We start from the raw sequence: 16576 nt of genomic DNA on the forward strand, positions 1-16576 counted from the left end.
TGTCTCTCTTTTTCCAACTGCCTGCCAGCTGCTTCTCCAACTGCCTTTCCCAACCACTAAAACCAACCAACTGCCCACCAACAACGCTAACAAACTTCGGGCCCTTTTATACACATGTAGGCTCCGCCTCCAGCTTTCCTATTGGTCTACATTTTTAACCCTTTCTTTCCCCTCTGTACAGACAGGCTCTAAACGGGCAAACGCCACAACACTTCACAAGGGAAAGTGTTTGAAAATGGATGAGGGGCTGCCGGCTCTGCAGGCAAGTGATTACATAACTGGACTTCTGAGCCAGTTCCATCTGACAAGCTGAAATGCGTGTGCTGGTAGAACAATCTCCTTAGAGCTATGCTGAACACCTTCCACTTGTAAGAATCGTCATATCACTTAGGTACTCAGAACTTGAAATGGGGATTTGCTGGGTTTGGTGTTCACATTTTATTGTTGTACAAGCGGAGATGGCGCCCTGCCTCTGGGTTGTGCTGGTAACAAATCTGCTGCCCGTCTGTATGATCATAGTTGCTTTGAATAAATCCAGAAGATGGAAAGAAATCTTTCTTTCTTTCCGCTAGGCTGACCACAGTATAATGATCCATAGCATTCCCCTTGGAAGATGCCTTACTTATAGCAGGTCGGATTATTTGTTCCTCTCCGAATGGCAGGGTCTCAGATGAAGGAATTTGATATCACCTGCTACCTGTCCTTTCATTTTCTTTTTAACTGGAGATGCCAGGGGTGGAACCCAGGACCTTTTGTATGGAAGGAATAGAATCACAGAGTTGGAAGGGACCCTGAGGATCATCTAGTCCAACCCCCTGCAATGCAGGAATATGCAACTGTCCCATATGGGAATCGAACCTGCAACCTTGGTACTATCAGTACACGCTCTAACCAACTGAGCTACCCAGGCAAGGGCTCTGCCACTGAACTACAGCTCGTCTCCTAAAAGCAGAAATGTTTGACCTTAATCCCTGTGCTCATAGATTGTATGGATCACTACCCCACCCCCCAAAATTATCAGGTCTACAGTACTGGGTGTGGGGGCAGAGAGTCACTTACAGCCAGTGCACCACCAGGAATTCCTCTTTTAAACTATCATTTTCACTTCCAGTTACCACTGAACATTGCTAGCCTTAGCCCGTCAGCTCCCAGCCTGGCTTACCAAAGATAGCAGCTGTTGAATAATGCGCTAAATATTTTTTCGCCTCTTCTCATCTTGCTGAGTACACCTGAGCAGTGCAGAGCGCTCTCTGCCCCTCGCCGCCTAATGGGGTCTACAATTACCCAAGTCAAATACTAGATTTCACAAAAAAACAAATCCATTTTGTTTCATTAGATGTTTTATCAATCATGATGTGCAGAAATGGAGGTCGCAACCACAGTTTCCCATCTCACAGGCAGAGGAATTGCCAGCTTCAGCTGACAGCGGGGAGAATTTGGGTGAGTATTCTGGTTTTACTGCCAGGAAATGGGAGAGAAACCTGTGAAGTTTTCTGCCTCAGGAGTCAAAATAACTTGCTCATTGTGGGTCTTGACCCAAGGGAAAAGAAGACATTTGCCGCTCTGCCTCAAATGGCAAAATGTCTTGGTCCAGCCTCATGAAAGCTGCAGCACACTGACCCAAGCGGCAAGTCTATCCACCTCATTGCATAATATGAAAGGACAGGGCTTTGTGCTGGGAGGCAAAGAATGGTTCTGTTTCTCCTGAAACAGTAGCTGCTCCTTTTCCTGCAGAAATTGCTAACTGCATAGCAATCAGGTCAGCTCGGGAACTGGGCCTGGTTACAGCCGACTGGCACCTCTTGATGGACATGTCGCCAGCCTGGCGTTGGATCGCTGTCTCTGCTTTAAACAAAATGGCGACTAATTCTAATCCGCCGTAGTAATCGTCAGTTGGGCAGGGGTATATTGTCCTACTGAACTAAATAAAGGAGAGTAAAGGAGGTTTGATATTTTGCCTGTGCACCTTTGGAGATAAAGCACTCCTTCTCAACAGAGGAAGAACTTACCACACAGTGTTATTAGCTGTGGTAATAATTGGCCAAATTAAAATTCAGCCAAGTAGACTGCATATTTAAAATGGCTGGCTGAATATAGCGATCATTTGTCAATGTCCTCTGCTGAATTGTTAGTGAGACAGGCCTGAACGCATTATTCGAGACAGCAAATGAATGGTTCCAGTTGCTATGGATACAGCTCTGGTGCGGGGTAAATGTTCGCCTCTTGGCTCTCCTCCCTACTCTTCCCCCCCCTTTTCTCTTTCTTTTTTTACGTTCAGATTTGGAACATTGCAGAATGCAGAGGGTAGCGCTGCAACGAAGCTCTGAAAAGTCGTTTTGTGACTTCACTGATTAACAGGTGTATTAGGATTGATCAACAATTATCTGACCCGAAGTAGTGGCCATATGATATCTCCTCATTAACTCTCCCCTTTTTTCCATGGTTCAGCCTATGGGATAAAACTGACGTAACTTACAGTAGGAATAAGGTAAAGGTAAAGGGACCCCTGACCATTAGGTCCAGTCGTGACCGACTCTGGGGTTGCGGCACTCATCTCGCTTTATTGGCCGAGGGAGCCGGCGTACAGCTTCTGGGTCACGTGGCCAGCATGACTAAGCCGCTTCTGGCGAATCAGAGCAGCACACGCAAACGCCGTTGACCTTCCCGCCAGAGCGGTACCTATTTATCTACTTGCACTTCGACGTGCTTTCGTACTGCTAGGTTGGCAGGAGCAGGGACTGAGCAATGGGAGCTCACCCTGTCATGGGGATTCGAACCGCCGACCTTCTGATCGGCAAGTCCTAGGCTCTGTGGTTTAACCCACAGCACCACCCGCATCCCTTTACAGTAGGAATACTGAGCCTTTAACGACTAGCCTTTAATGACTATAGGTGCACCTCCTTCAAGCACAACCTCAGTAGGAATACACAATGAACTTGTGCCAAAAAGGTTCACACAGGACTAGGACAGGCTGCAAGATGCTCTGTTACTTGGTCCAAGGAGGCCACCACCTGCATTTTTAACCTTTGGCCTAATGCACGCAAAATTCAGGTCTATGATTAGCATTTCTGGAAAAGGACAGACTTTTCTACAGAGCTACTTTTAAAGCTCTGGTAAACCAGGGTTATATGAGCACCAAGAGGTTTAGGCAGAGATTTAGGCTCAACTCCATTTGTATTTACATTTTATTTAAGAATCAAGACAGAGAAATTCAGATATTAGACCCTGCTTCCCCAAAGAAAATAAAAGCACAGAATTAAGTAGGTCACCTTAACTGGTCAGGAAACTTACAAAAAACAAGCAAACCCCCAAACACAACTACTCACATCCCAAAGTGGACGCCACACAAACAACTGGAGGGCAGCCTGGGTTTTCGTGGTTGCAGATTCTAGTCTTGACTCTCATAAAGAACAAAGGGAATTGGAGAGGGAGGGTGGAATTAAAAAACTCCAAGCATATCGCTTGGCATGGTCCTGTCTTCAGGTTGGTTCAGCATCAGTCTTAATTAATAATCATGGCAGAGGATGGAGCCCCGTTTGGATACAGAATGATACAGCAGAGCCTTGGTTTTCTAACGTAATCCATTCTGGAAGACCGGTCAACTTCCGAAAAGTTCAAAAACTGAAAGCGGAAGCCTCAATACAACAGGGAAACCCAAAATGGAAGCTGCATGGCACGTTCGTTCAAAAACCAAAGCAGTTGCTTCTGGGTTTTCGGCGTTTGAAAGCCAAAACGTTTGACTTCTGAGACACTCAAAAACTGAGGTTCCACTGTATAGATTTTGGTGTCTGTAAAGGTTTGAGGGAAGCTCTCCTGAAGGCAGAATAAACAGCCTAAGGCCAATGGAGGCTGGAACACAGGCTGTGGGGAGAGACAGACCTCCGCTTTTGGGTCTGTTTGGGTTACTTCATATTTTCTAAGATGCCGAACCTGTGCTGGACAGCACAAAACACTGTATGGGTATTTTGCTTGTATCTTTGATGCTTATGTTCTGTTTTTGAAGAGTTATGCCAGTCAAACTTTGAATAATACTTTTATGGGCCTGGACATAAAAGGAGTCAGTTCTCATGCTTCCAGTCACTTCAGACAGCACAATATTAATATCTGCACAGTGCTTTCCTACCTACCTGCCTGTTTTTCTGTACTGTGTTTCCCTTCAGCTGCCCACACTACTCTATATTGTTTTCTTCCTGGCTTGCCACTGAACTTACCAACCAAGAACTCCTCTCTTAATATTTTTCCTCCCCTAATTTAAACAGTTGCAAAAACTGTACTTGTGGCCAATCCAGTTTCCCTCTTGCTTTCACTGTGTCTGTCATCCTTCTGTGGGATTTTTCTTTCTTGTCCTTTTGTCACTTTCAAGGTGGTTTTTTTAAAAAGTCATGATGAAAACTGACTAACATTTTAGTACTTATTTCTCTTAACATAGTTTTTGGTTTTTGTATACAACTTGACCTAATAGGTACTTTTGTTTGTTTGTAAAGCAACACTCCCTAATATAGTGCATTTTTAATGTCATTTTCACCAATACATGCCTTTTTTATGTGCATTTTACCCAGGCATGTGAATTTGCCCTGGCTGGATAAGTGCACTGCAAAATACAGGGAATGTTTCGGTTTGCATATTGTTTTGAAAAGTGAAAATCAGGTAAGGTTTGCCCTTAAATGTTAACTTTTTAAAAACTCTTTTTGGTTATTGTTAATTTTAGTTATCTTTTAAGGGCTTAAAATCACTTGTTTTAAAAACCTGTTTTCTAATTGGTAATTTTAATGTTTCTTGCAAACCGCTTTGAAATTTTATTGCACTCAAGAGCTCTGTTAATTTTACTAAATAATAAATAAATACAGTCTGAATCAAATTTTCCCCTCACCCCCATTCCTCCTAGCATTCCCAGCCTTCATCCTGAAAGGCTACTCCAAGATGACCACCAAAGCCTATAATTTTTACTGAACATCCCAGTTCCAGTGATTCTGTAATACCCTTTCCTCTTAGTGATTTCACAAGCCCTGTCAGTTGGCTTGATCTTTAACCTATTATATTTATTTATTTATTCTTTGAATATTTCTATAGTGCCATATCATGAAATTATCAATACAGCTATTAAAACAGAAAACTTCATTTGAACTGCAAAACTTTAAAATAAAAACATACAATCATTTATGGGGCTAATCAACAATAGCAATTTAAACAGTTGCAAAGGCTTGTCGGCATAGAAAGGTCTTTGAGAGACACCTGAAAGTCAAAAGCAAGATGCCTGCTAAATCTCTGCTGGAAGAGTGTACCATCATCATCATCATCATCATCATCATCATCATCATCATCATCATCATCACAGTCTCTTGGGAGTTGGACATGTCTGGCATAGAGGATAACCATGCTGTAAGAACTGGTCTTCCCTCCATCTCAAACTCAGGTGTAAATATGTGAACAAATCATATTTTTCTGCCGCGTCTTGGTTCTCAAAGGAACACATAATAATAATAATAATAATAATAATAATAATAATACATTTTATTTATATCCCGCCCTCCCCAGCCAAAGCTGGGCTCAGGGCGGCTAACAACAATCAAACACAGACCTGGCATGACCGCCTGGAATCTTTCTGCTGCTCCGCAAAGAGTGGGAAGTGGCCAACTTTTGTAACAATATCAACACAATCACTTTGAACATGGCTTGATACTGTAGCATATGGGGAGCCAGTGCAGATGTTTTAGCAGACGTGTTGCATGTTGTCAGCCACTGACCCCCCATCTGCAGTCTAGCCACTGTATTCTGGACCAGCCCCAATGGCAATCCCACATAGAGCACCTTTTAGAAATCCAGTCTTGCGGTTATCAATTACTTAGAACCAACCTTTCTGATTAGGGGTCACCGCAAGAACTAGAATGAAGAAGAAGAGTTTGGATTTGATATCCCGCTTTATCACTACCCGAAGGAGTCTCAAAACAGCTAACGTTCTCCTTTCCCTTCCTCCCCCACAACAAACACTCTGTGAGGTGAGTGAGGCTGAGAGACTTCAGAGAAGTAAGACTAGCCCAAGGTCACCCAGCAGCTGCAGGTGGAGGAGCGGGGAAGCGAACCCGGTTCACCAGATTACGAGTCTACTGCTCTTAACCACTACACCACACTGGCTCCCATCTTCTTTCCAGAGGGCCCAGTACAATGAGGCAATTAAGGAACAGACCACAATCCCATGTTTTGCTTTGCTTTGTTTTTTACATCTACCTTCAGGCTAGATGAAGGCTTAGGATGAGCCCTTTTTTAAATTAAAATGCATTGCAGGGTTTTCCCTCTGCCAGTGCCAATGGTTTTAATTTATTTCTTAGCGGAGATTATGTCAGATATGAGATAAGATTAGGCTCGACACGTTTCTCCTTCTCACAGGTATAGCATGATGATAACATGATTATACTCCATCCCCGTTACTAGATCTGGAGATAAGTCGTTGGGGCAGCCATTCCTTTGTCCCTCGTGACATGAAAGGCTGAGGAGCTGTATCAGTAGTAATTAACTTGTGCCATTATCCCATGTGGGGATCAGCGATTGGCAGGAAATGAACCTTTGTCAGCGCTTGCATGCACAGAAGTGCTAAAGCCAAGATATACGACATTGTTCTGTGTCTCTCCTGTAAGCATTTCAGATTTGGAAAGAAGCTAATCTCCTGCGCTATAGCAACTGACAGCAAGCATGTGGGGGTTCATGGTTTCTAGCTAAGGGATTCATTTACACCACATTTGCCCATTTTAATTCAGCTAACACCCTGATCCTACAGACCTGATAGCCATCAAAATCCCTCTGATTTCAATGCAACAAAGAGGGCTCCTTCACAAGCCACATTTTACTGAGTGCCCTTGCTTCCACAGGTATGGCTTCTCAAATGAATCAGTGAAGGCTAACATGTAGCCCTACAGATATTGTTGGACTCCTAGTTTCCAGGATGCTCAGTGGTCAAGGATGATGAGAGTTTTAGCTCAACATCTGAAAAGCCATTGCTTAAAATCAGGAGGAAACTACCGTATTTTTCCGTGTATAACACGCTTTCTTGTGTATAAGACACCCCCTATTTTTGGGGACTCCAAATTAAGAAAATGGGGAGAAATTGCCCCATGTATAAGATGGCCCCCCCTTTTCTTAACATAATTTTTAAAGAAAACAACCTAGTCTTATACACGGAAAAGTACGGTATTTATTTCTGCACGTGGGTGATGAGTCTATTTCTTAAATTCATATCACATACACACCATACATTTAAAGGACTCTTACACTATTTTAACCGTCATGGCTCTCCCCCCCCCCAAGAATCCTGGGAATTGTAGTTAGTTAAGGGTGCTGGGAACTGTTGCTCTGTGTGGGGCCTCCTAGCAACTTGCAGTACCCTTAACAAGAAGCTTGCAGCATTGTAACCTGGAAGCTGCTTCTAGCCTCAAGCGATGCTATCAGGTCCTAGCTCAGCTAGGGAATCTGGAGTTGACTATTATAGATAAGTCCAACCTGAGCATCTGGAAATCTCTCACCTGAAGCTTCTGCCCAGGGACTCTTAAGAAGAGTTGCAATATTTTGGGATCCGCATCAAAGAGTTGGAGCTACTCTTCACTGAGTCAGTTACCACTTACCTTACCATGCACTGAATGTTCCAGTGCAACACCTAGAAATGTCAGAGTGAATGCAGCCAGTAGATATCTGAAAAATAGTGTGTCATTCAGGTATGTTCATTGGGGGAGCAGAGATTGTCTGTAAGTACCTGCTGAGTAAATAGCAATCAATGGCAAATATGTAAAAGTAGATACACTTTTAGACCTATGGTAACTCTGCTGCCAAAAGGTTTCCAACGAGCCGTTGAAAGATCTTTCCTAGTTTCCCCAGTTTCCCAGATGTTTCCCAGTTTGCTTCTGTTTTGGAGTTGGTTTTAGATGTTTTAAATGCTTTCTCATCCATGAGTTCGTTGCCCAGGTGTCCTTTGGGAGGCAGGGAGAGATCTACATTTTAGTAATAGTAGCATCCGTCCATCTCAAGCAACAATGGAGTGTGCTTCTGGGGGTGAAGTCAAACCACCACATTAGCAGGATATGTACGGAGGTCCTGGGCTGCCTAGATGACAGGACCCTCCTGTCAGCTTCGCTGACGTGGTGCAAAGAAAAGCCGAGCAATATGTTTGGTACTGTCACAGTCCGGAAAATGGGAGATCAACGTCCCGGCTGAGTATGTTGGGACCGGGGGCAAGATGGTGGGTTGGGAGCAGGAATGAAAGTCCAGGAGCCAGGGGTCCGAGGGTCAGGAAGCAGGGAGTCATGAAGTCAAGGGTCCAAGGGTCAAGAAGTAAGGAATCACGAAGTCAAGGGTCCGAGAGTCGAGAAGCAAGGAGTCATGAAGTCAAGGGTCCGAGGGTCGAGAAGCAAGGAGTCAAGAAGCCAAGGTCCGAGGATCAGGAAGCAAGAAGCCAAACATAGCAAGGCAGGAAATGAGTTGCTGTGGCAAAGAGCTGAAGGAAAATGCTGACCTAATATCCCTTCCCGGCTCTTGCCACCAGGGGCAGTGAGTTACCAATCGGCCTCACCTGTGTGGCTGGGCCTTGCCTCTCCAGAACAAACTTAGGAAGACCCCAGTCCTGCGAAGCCCTACTGGTCACAGGGCCTGGCTCCTGCACGCACTCCTGACAGGCACCAGCTTGGCTGAAGGAGTTGCCAGAAGGAGTGCCATCCAGCCGTCTAAGAGACTCTGTTCTGGATTTGTGTAGGGTTTACTCCTTAGTCTTTTCTTCTTCTGAAGATATCCAGCAAGGCAGCAGAGGTTTAAGATCAGCATTTTCCTTTGCTGAAATACACTACCCTCCCAAGGTGGACGAGCCCCATCTGCCCCATTTGCATTCCCCTCTGCAGCATGTGCAGAAACTGCATTCTTGACAGTTGCTGCCACTATTAGTCTTGTCTGCTCAATCTACCGGAACCTGTCTTTGCATGCAGGGGAAGTCCTTAACTCACTGAGCATTTGAGACCCACTGACAACCCTCACCTGGTTTAACCAGCCAGTCGAAGCCATGTTGACAGCTTCTAAGGGCCACGAGTGAGATTTGAGTGCAGGGTGGGATAGATATATAATAATAGTTGTTGTTGGCATCTGTCCATCTCAATAAACAATGGAGTACGCCTCTGGGGGTGAAGTCAAACCAGGAGTTGCTGGAAGGAGGTGTACAAGGCACCGTCCAACTGTATTAGAGACTCCACCCTGGATTTGTGTAGGGTTTACGCCTTGATCTTTTTTTCTCCCAAAAATATCCCATGAGGCAGTGGAGGTTAGATGGGCTACCTTCCCATGTTGACGAGTTCCATCTGCCCTTTCATAGTATATAAATTGTTTAAATGAATGAATGAATGAATGAATGAATGAATGAATGAATGCATACCATGTCATCACCCAAGCTAGGCTTGTTACAATCACTTAAGTTCAAAATACTGAAAGTGTCAGGGTCGGGAAGAGAAAAAACCCGATGGAGGATAGATCTGTCAAAGGTTATTGGCCATGACAGCTAAACTGAAACTCCATATCCAGAGACTTATGACTATTGTAGGCCACAGCAACCATCATCCCAGGTCATTGGCCATGATGCCTGGAGCTCTTGAGGGTTGGAGTCCAACAACAACTGGAAGGTCACAGATTCCCCACCCCTGATTCAGTGGTATAGCACAGATGGTGCTTACAAATCTCTTTTTCTACTTTGCTTGTCTACCATACAGGTAGAGCAAAAAGCTCTCCAAACTGGCAGAAAGCCCTAATCTTGGTTCATGCAAGTTCTGGGTGGTTAAGCATGATGTTGAAAGTGCAGTTCTTGTGATGTCCAGACCCATCTCTTGAACCAATAATAATACTAATAATAATTTATTATTTATACCCCACCCATCTGGCTGAGTTTCCCCAGCCACTCTGGGTGGCTCCCAAACAAATGTTAATAACAATAAAGCATTAAATATTAAAAACTTATCTAAACAGGGCTGCCTTCAGATGTCTTTTAAAGATAAGATAGCTGCTTATTTCTTTGACATCTGATGGGGCGGGTGCCACCACCGTGAAGGCCCTCTGTCTGGTTCCCTGTAACCTCACTTCTCGCAATGAGGAAACTGCCAGAAGGCCCTCGGCGCTCGATCTCAGTGTACAGGCTAAATGATGAGGGTGGAGACACTCTTTCAGATATACAGGACCGAGGGTGTTGAGGGCTTTCAAGGTCAGCACCAACACTTTGACTTGTGCTTGGAAATGTACTGGGAGCCAATGCAGATCTCTCAGGACCGGTGTTATGTGGTCCCGGCGGCCACTCCCAGTCACCAGTCTAGCTGCCGCATTCTGGATTAATTGTAGTTTCCAGGTCACCTTCAAAGGTAGCCCCACGTAGAGCGCATTGCAGTGGTCTAAGCGGGAGATAACTAGAGCATGCACCACTCTGTCAAGACAGTCTGCGGGCAGGTAGGGTCTCAGCCTGCGTACCAGATGGAGCTGATAAACAGCTGCCCTGGACACAGAATTGACCTGCACCTCCATGGACAGCTGTGAGTCCAAAATGACTCCCAGGCGGTGCACCTGTCCTTCAGGGGACCAGGGAGTCCCCCACACCCACCTGCCCCCTATCCCGCCGAAACAGTACTTTTGTCTTGTCTGGATTCAACCTCAATTTAGTGGTATAGCACAGATGGTGCTTATGAACCTCTATTTCTGCTTTGCTTGTCTACCATACAGGTAGCAGCAAAAAGCTCTCCAAACTGGCAGAAAGCCCTAATCTTGGTTCATGCAAGCTCTGGGTAGTTAAGCATGATGTTGAAAGTGCAGTTCTTGTGATGTCCAGCCTCATCTCTTGAACCAAGAACCCAGCACTTTCCATGGTCTCTTTCGCCACCCTTGATTCTAGTTCAGTAGTGGGAAGGTAACACAGATAGCCTCAGTATGGGCTTAAGGAGATATTTTTAAACCCATTTCAGCCACGTTGTAGAAAGGGGACCGAATAAAGCAGGCATCCCATATTCAGTGGACTGTTATGGATTGGCTCCATGACTGACAGAGGTTCAGATTACCCGATGATCAAGCAAGGATTCAAACCCATCTCCCTGAGGTCCAAGACCAGCAGTCTGCCCACTCCGGCTCAGCTGAACTGCTTTTGAGCAGTTTTTAGAAGTCAATTTACCTCAGGAGTAAAATACTCAGTTGGGTCTCCTCCTTGTTTAAATGTCACCAATTCCATTTAGTAGAATCACAATCTATTAGGAATAAATAAATTCTCATATTTGATGCAAACACCCAAGGGCAATAATCTATAGTATGGGCCATTGACTTGGAAAATGTAATTATGAAATTAATGCCATTTTTGATTTATGAGAGGAGTGCAACACAGTTGAAAACTACAGCATATGTACTTTTTTTAAGATGCGGATTTGAAGTATACAAATATCCTAAAGCAGGTTAAATGAAATGGTTCTTTTTTTAAAAAAAAAATGAAACTTCTTCTCTTCCCAGAATTTGATGGAACAAAAATACTGAAATGGGACCCCACAACAGATCCATGTAGACTGTGAAAAATTTTGCCTGTGGGTTGTGACATAGAGCAGCTGACTTCTCAAGGTAGAAAACCAGGGCCTTTGGGCAGCAAAAATAATGGTGATTATTTACAGGGAATAGTAGGCTGTCCCATACTATCTCAGCTGCCTTTCTTGTCAGGTAGAGGACACAGGGATCATCACAGCTTGAGCCACTGCCGCTTTCAAACCAGGCTGCTTGTGTGAAATAGCCCCTATGAATTAAACTCATTCTCCAACCTGAGGAACTGCTCCAAGCAATAAGGAGTTAGTGTCTAACCCACACATGTGACGATACTTACTGAGATGATCTCTCTCTTTCTCCACAACCTTCTCACCCTTTTTAGGTAACTGAGCCATCTGTATCATCCTGCCAAATGGCAAGGAGAAAGATACTACACTTTGGGGGCAGAAGAGGGGGAAATATGTGATAAAATGTCCATAATTCTGTCAGAAACGGGAGACAAGGGAGACAAGCGACACCCATAACCAGCATATGAGAAGCAGAAAAGCTGTGTTCAGGCAGGCAGAGAAAGCTAGAATCTCCTCACAGGATTTAATATAGTCAGGTGATTACAGTTTTTCTTCCACTTGGAAAGAGTTTTTGGGGAAAAAACCCCCTCTCCATTGCAGGTATAATGATGAATGAGAGTTAAACAGGCCAGCCAATTTAAATACTGTGATATATGGGTTGCTGAAAATGGTGATTGTGAGGTAATACAATGCAGCCTTCGTTGTACTGTTGGAATATGGTATATATCTTGAATGACAAACACGTGCCTGTAGGTTAGGGTCTAGTTGTCCAGAATAGCGGTTTGTCTGCTAGTACTGCGTAGTGGAGAAGCGATGGATGGCAAAACTCATGTGTCTTCTACAGATGACTGGATGTGAACTGTTGTCATATGGGAAAGAGTTACATTCAAAGACATGGGGTTGCATTATTGTGGTTTTTTGTAATGGATTAGATCATCAAAAGTGGGTCAAAGGAGTAATTAGATGGAAGGCTAATGAGGTTTTTTTTAACAGAATAATATTAAGATTTGCTGTTCCTAATGGATTTAAGATAAACCCCCAATGTCTAAATTCGCCCTCCATTATTATGACAGTAAACTGTTTCTCTTCTTCTTGTTACTACACCTAATATTACAATTATTTATTATTATTTATTTAGTTTTAAAATTTGCATGCCACCCGAATTGCCACATGTCTCAGGGCGGTTCACAACATAAAAGCAGGATATAAAAACGCAAAATGCATAATAAAAATAGGAACAAGAGAACCCAATAACCAGCACCACCCCAACACATCCTGAAAGGACATCAGATGTCAAGGCCTGGTTAAAGAGTTGTTTCTGCCTGACACCTGAAGGTGTATAACGAAGGTGCCAGGCGAGCCTCCTTGAGGAGAGCATTCTACAAATGGGGAGCCACTGCAGAGAAGCCCCTGTTCTTGTGTTGCCATGCTCCAGACATCTCATGGAGAAGGCACATGAAGAAGGGCCTCAGAAAAGGATATTGGGGTCCGGGTAGGTTCATATGGAGAGAGGCGGTCCTTGAGGTATTGCTACTACAATTATTGTTACTATTACTATTATAGTGAGTCAGACCACTAGTCCATCCAGCCATTCCCCCCAGGTACTCTGGTGGGCTGCAGCTGGAAAAAACAACAACCCACAGGTTGCATCCTACATTGAGGAGCCTTGCATTGAGCAGCAGGGGTTGAACTAGGTGTGTGATACTTTCCAACTGTGTGATACCTACGTTACCATGTATCACTAGTACATCTTGTGGTCTAAACCACTGAGCTTCTTGGGCTTGCTGATCAGAAGGTTGGCGGTTCGAATCCCCACGATGGGGTGAGCTCCCATTGCTCTGTCCCAGCTCCGGCCAACGTAGCAGTTCGAAAGCACGCCAGTGCAAGTAGATAAATAGGGAAGGTAAACGGCATTTCCATGCGCTGCTCTGGTTTCTGTCATGGTGTCCCGTTGCGCCAGAAGCAGTTTAGTCCTGCTGGGCACATGACACGGAAAGATGTCTGTGGACAGACACTGGCTCCCTCGGTCTGAAAGTGAGATGAGCACCGCAACCCCGTGCAGTGGTACCTCGGGTTACATACGCTTCAGGTTACATACGCTTCAGGTTGCAGACTCCACTAACCCAGAAATAGTACCTAGGGTTAAGAACTTTGCTTCAGGATGAGAACAGAAATCGTGCTCCAGCGGCGCAGGAGCAGCAGGAGGCCCCATTAGCTAAAGTGGTGCTTCAGGTTAAGAACAGTTTCAGGTTAAGAATGGAAATCCAGAACGAATTAAGTACTTAACCCGAGGTACCAATGTAGTTGCCTTTGACTGGACTTAACCGTCCAGGGGTCCTTTACCTTTACCTTTTTACCTTGCACTCATGCACAAACACAAGCGCATGAAGGTTTCTACCCTTAGGTTTAACTACTGTGGGAAGTTAGTCAAACTTGCCTGCTTAGAGACTTGAAGCAACCTCTAGCCGTGATGGGCGGGGGGAGAGAAATGGACTATGCATGCTATATTTGGCGTAACATCCTTTTTGTTCCTTCTCAGTCTGACAAAAGAGTCATCTAGATGAAATCTAGAAATTGCCCAGTTCCACAGTAGCCAGCCTGCTGTTTCCTAGCCTTCATTGTTTAGGAGTAGGTGGGTGGGTGGGGGGGTGGAATCTGTTAGTGTTTAAATATACGTGGGCAGATGGAGGGCAGGTGTTAATGCAAAGGCACCAGCTTAGTGTGCCTTTCCCCCCTGAAAATCATTTCCAAGAAGCCATGTGCAACGGAGATAAGGATTTTTTAGGTTTCTGCTAGAACCAGGGAAATTAATAACAACAACAAAAAGACCTTTGTGTGGTTGGTTGCTTAATGAAATTAGAATTCTGAAGGGAGCAAACTGCTTTTAAAAGTTTGCAGCGGTTCCCCACACAAGGATTCCTGGTTTATTTCCCAGCATATATTTTAGAAGCAAGGATTGTCACACCATAATATATGAGAGCGATGAATGGCTGCTGTGGCTGATTACACACCAAAGCATTCAATCATTCACAAACGGCTGTTCATTTCCAATATACAATGAGGCAATGGAGAGTGCAGCTTGTGCAGGCATATCCATCTTTTCTACAGGAGTAAGTCTGTGTATGTGTGTGTGTAAATGAAAACAAAGAACGAGATCCAGTTTGCTTTGCTTGAAATAAAGGTGAGCTTTGATAGTCTTAATCCTCCATATTCTCTATAAATCAGTTAGCTCCTGCTTCAAGAATTGTTGACAGATGGGAATGTTTTGACATGGTCTTCTGGGATTGTGATATTGTATTACTGTATTATTAATCTTCACTGCTGGAGCTCACATATGAACCCAGTTTGCACAGTGTTGAACCCAATAAGGTTAATGGTACATCAATCTGGATTACTGATAAAGCTCAGGCAGTAGTATGTTATCAGGCACCATATTAAGTCAAACATTATTTTGCAAAATGAGGCTGGAAATGTTGTGAATATTCTCATATTGTATTATACTTATTGTGTTTAACATGATCAACTATAGCTAGTATGACGGAGAGAAGGATGACTGTATCTTTGGAAAGGTAGCACATGGGTATAATCAAAGAATTAAAACTGGAAGGGACCCTTAGGGTCATCTAGTCCAACCCCATGCAATGCAGGAATCGCAACTAAAGTATCCATGACAGATGACTGTCATAACTCTGCTTAAAAACCTCAATGGAAGGAGATTCCGCCACCTCTTGTTCCACTGTTGAACAGCTTTGCTGTCAGAAACATCTTCCTGATCTTTAGTCAGAATTTTCTTGCTTGTAACTTGAATCCATTGCTCCATCCTTCACATGACAGCCTGTTAGATAAACAGGAATTCATTTCAGCCTTTCCCATTGTGGTACTCTTTTGAATTTTGGGCTGTAGCTTCCATCATCCCTGACACTCAGCCATGGTCTGATGAAAGTTTAGTTCAAAACTTTGGGATGGGTTTTTGGAAGATGCAAACCTAAAGCAAATATTTAAAAATGTAGCATAAACACTGACAATTGGGAACCACTGGCCTGCGAGCGCTCCAGTTGGAGAACAGCCTTTAATAAAGGTGTCATGGACTTTGAAGACTCTTGAACTCAGGACGAAAGGGAGAAATGAGCTAAGAGGAAGACACGTTTGGCATACCTTCACAATGATCAACTCCCGTCTGGAAACCTGTGTCCCCACTGTGGAAGAACGTGTGGATCCAGAACTGGTCTCCAAAGTCACTTACGGACACACCATTAAGACTGTGTTCATGTAAGATAATCTTACTTGGCTATGAGTGATCACCAAAGAAAAGAAGATTCGCAGGCCATCACCTCAAAGGAAATTTTGCTGACTCCATTTCTTTTCAATTTATGTTGATTTCCTAAGATTAAGTAGTACCTAATACAGTGGTACCTCAGGTTACATATGCTTCAGGTTACAGACGCTTCAGGTTACAGACTCCGCTAACCCAGAAATAGTACCTCGGATTAAGAACTTTGCTTCAGGATGAGAACAGAAATCGTGCAGTGGCGGTGCAGCGGCAGCAGGAGGCCCCATTAGCTAAAGTGGTGCTTTAGGTTAAGAACAGTTTCAGGTTAAGAACAGACCTCCGGGACTAATTAAGTACTTAACCCGAGGTACCACTGTACACAATTTAGGAGCTTTACCCAGCATACTTAGCTTTCACACATGGTAATTAAATAATTAGAAGCATCTAGTACATAGGTCAACTACACACATGGATCTATCTTAAACATACACTAGGCTCGCTATTTTCCTGGTCTAACGCACATAGGAAAATGGTTCCTTTTTTAACCTTCTCATTCAGAGTGAAGGCCATGGATGATTTTTCATTTGCCTTTAGTGACATAATCATGTAAAGAAATGTGATTGGCTAATTGGCAATATGACACCAATATGTTCAATACAGGGTCCCTGATTGGTTGGGATTATGACATGAAGAAGCAAGATGCACACATAGTAGTGTC

General features: G+C 44.0%; 1 long non-coding RNA gene across 1 annotated transcript; it reads left to right on the forward strand.

The window, feature by feature from the left end:
• Positions 1-232: 232 nt before the first annotated feature.
• On the forward strand, positions 233-4647 carry LOC310753129. The gene is made up of 3 exons (XR_014543212.1): positions 233-391; positions 1337-1440; positions 4560-4647. It is a non-coding gene; the product is annotated as an uncharacterized lncRNA (long non-coding RNA).
• The last annotated feature ends 11929 nt before the right edge of the window (positions 4648-16576 follow it).

The sequence above is a fragment of the Podarcis filfolensis genome (assembly GCF_964270895.1).
Source record: "Podarcis filfolensis genome assembly, chromosome: 17".
Lineage (NCBI taxonomy): Eukaryota > Metazoa > Chordata > Lepidosauria > Squamata > Lacertidae > Podarcis > Podarcis filfolensis.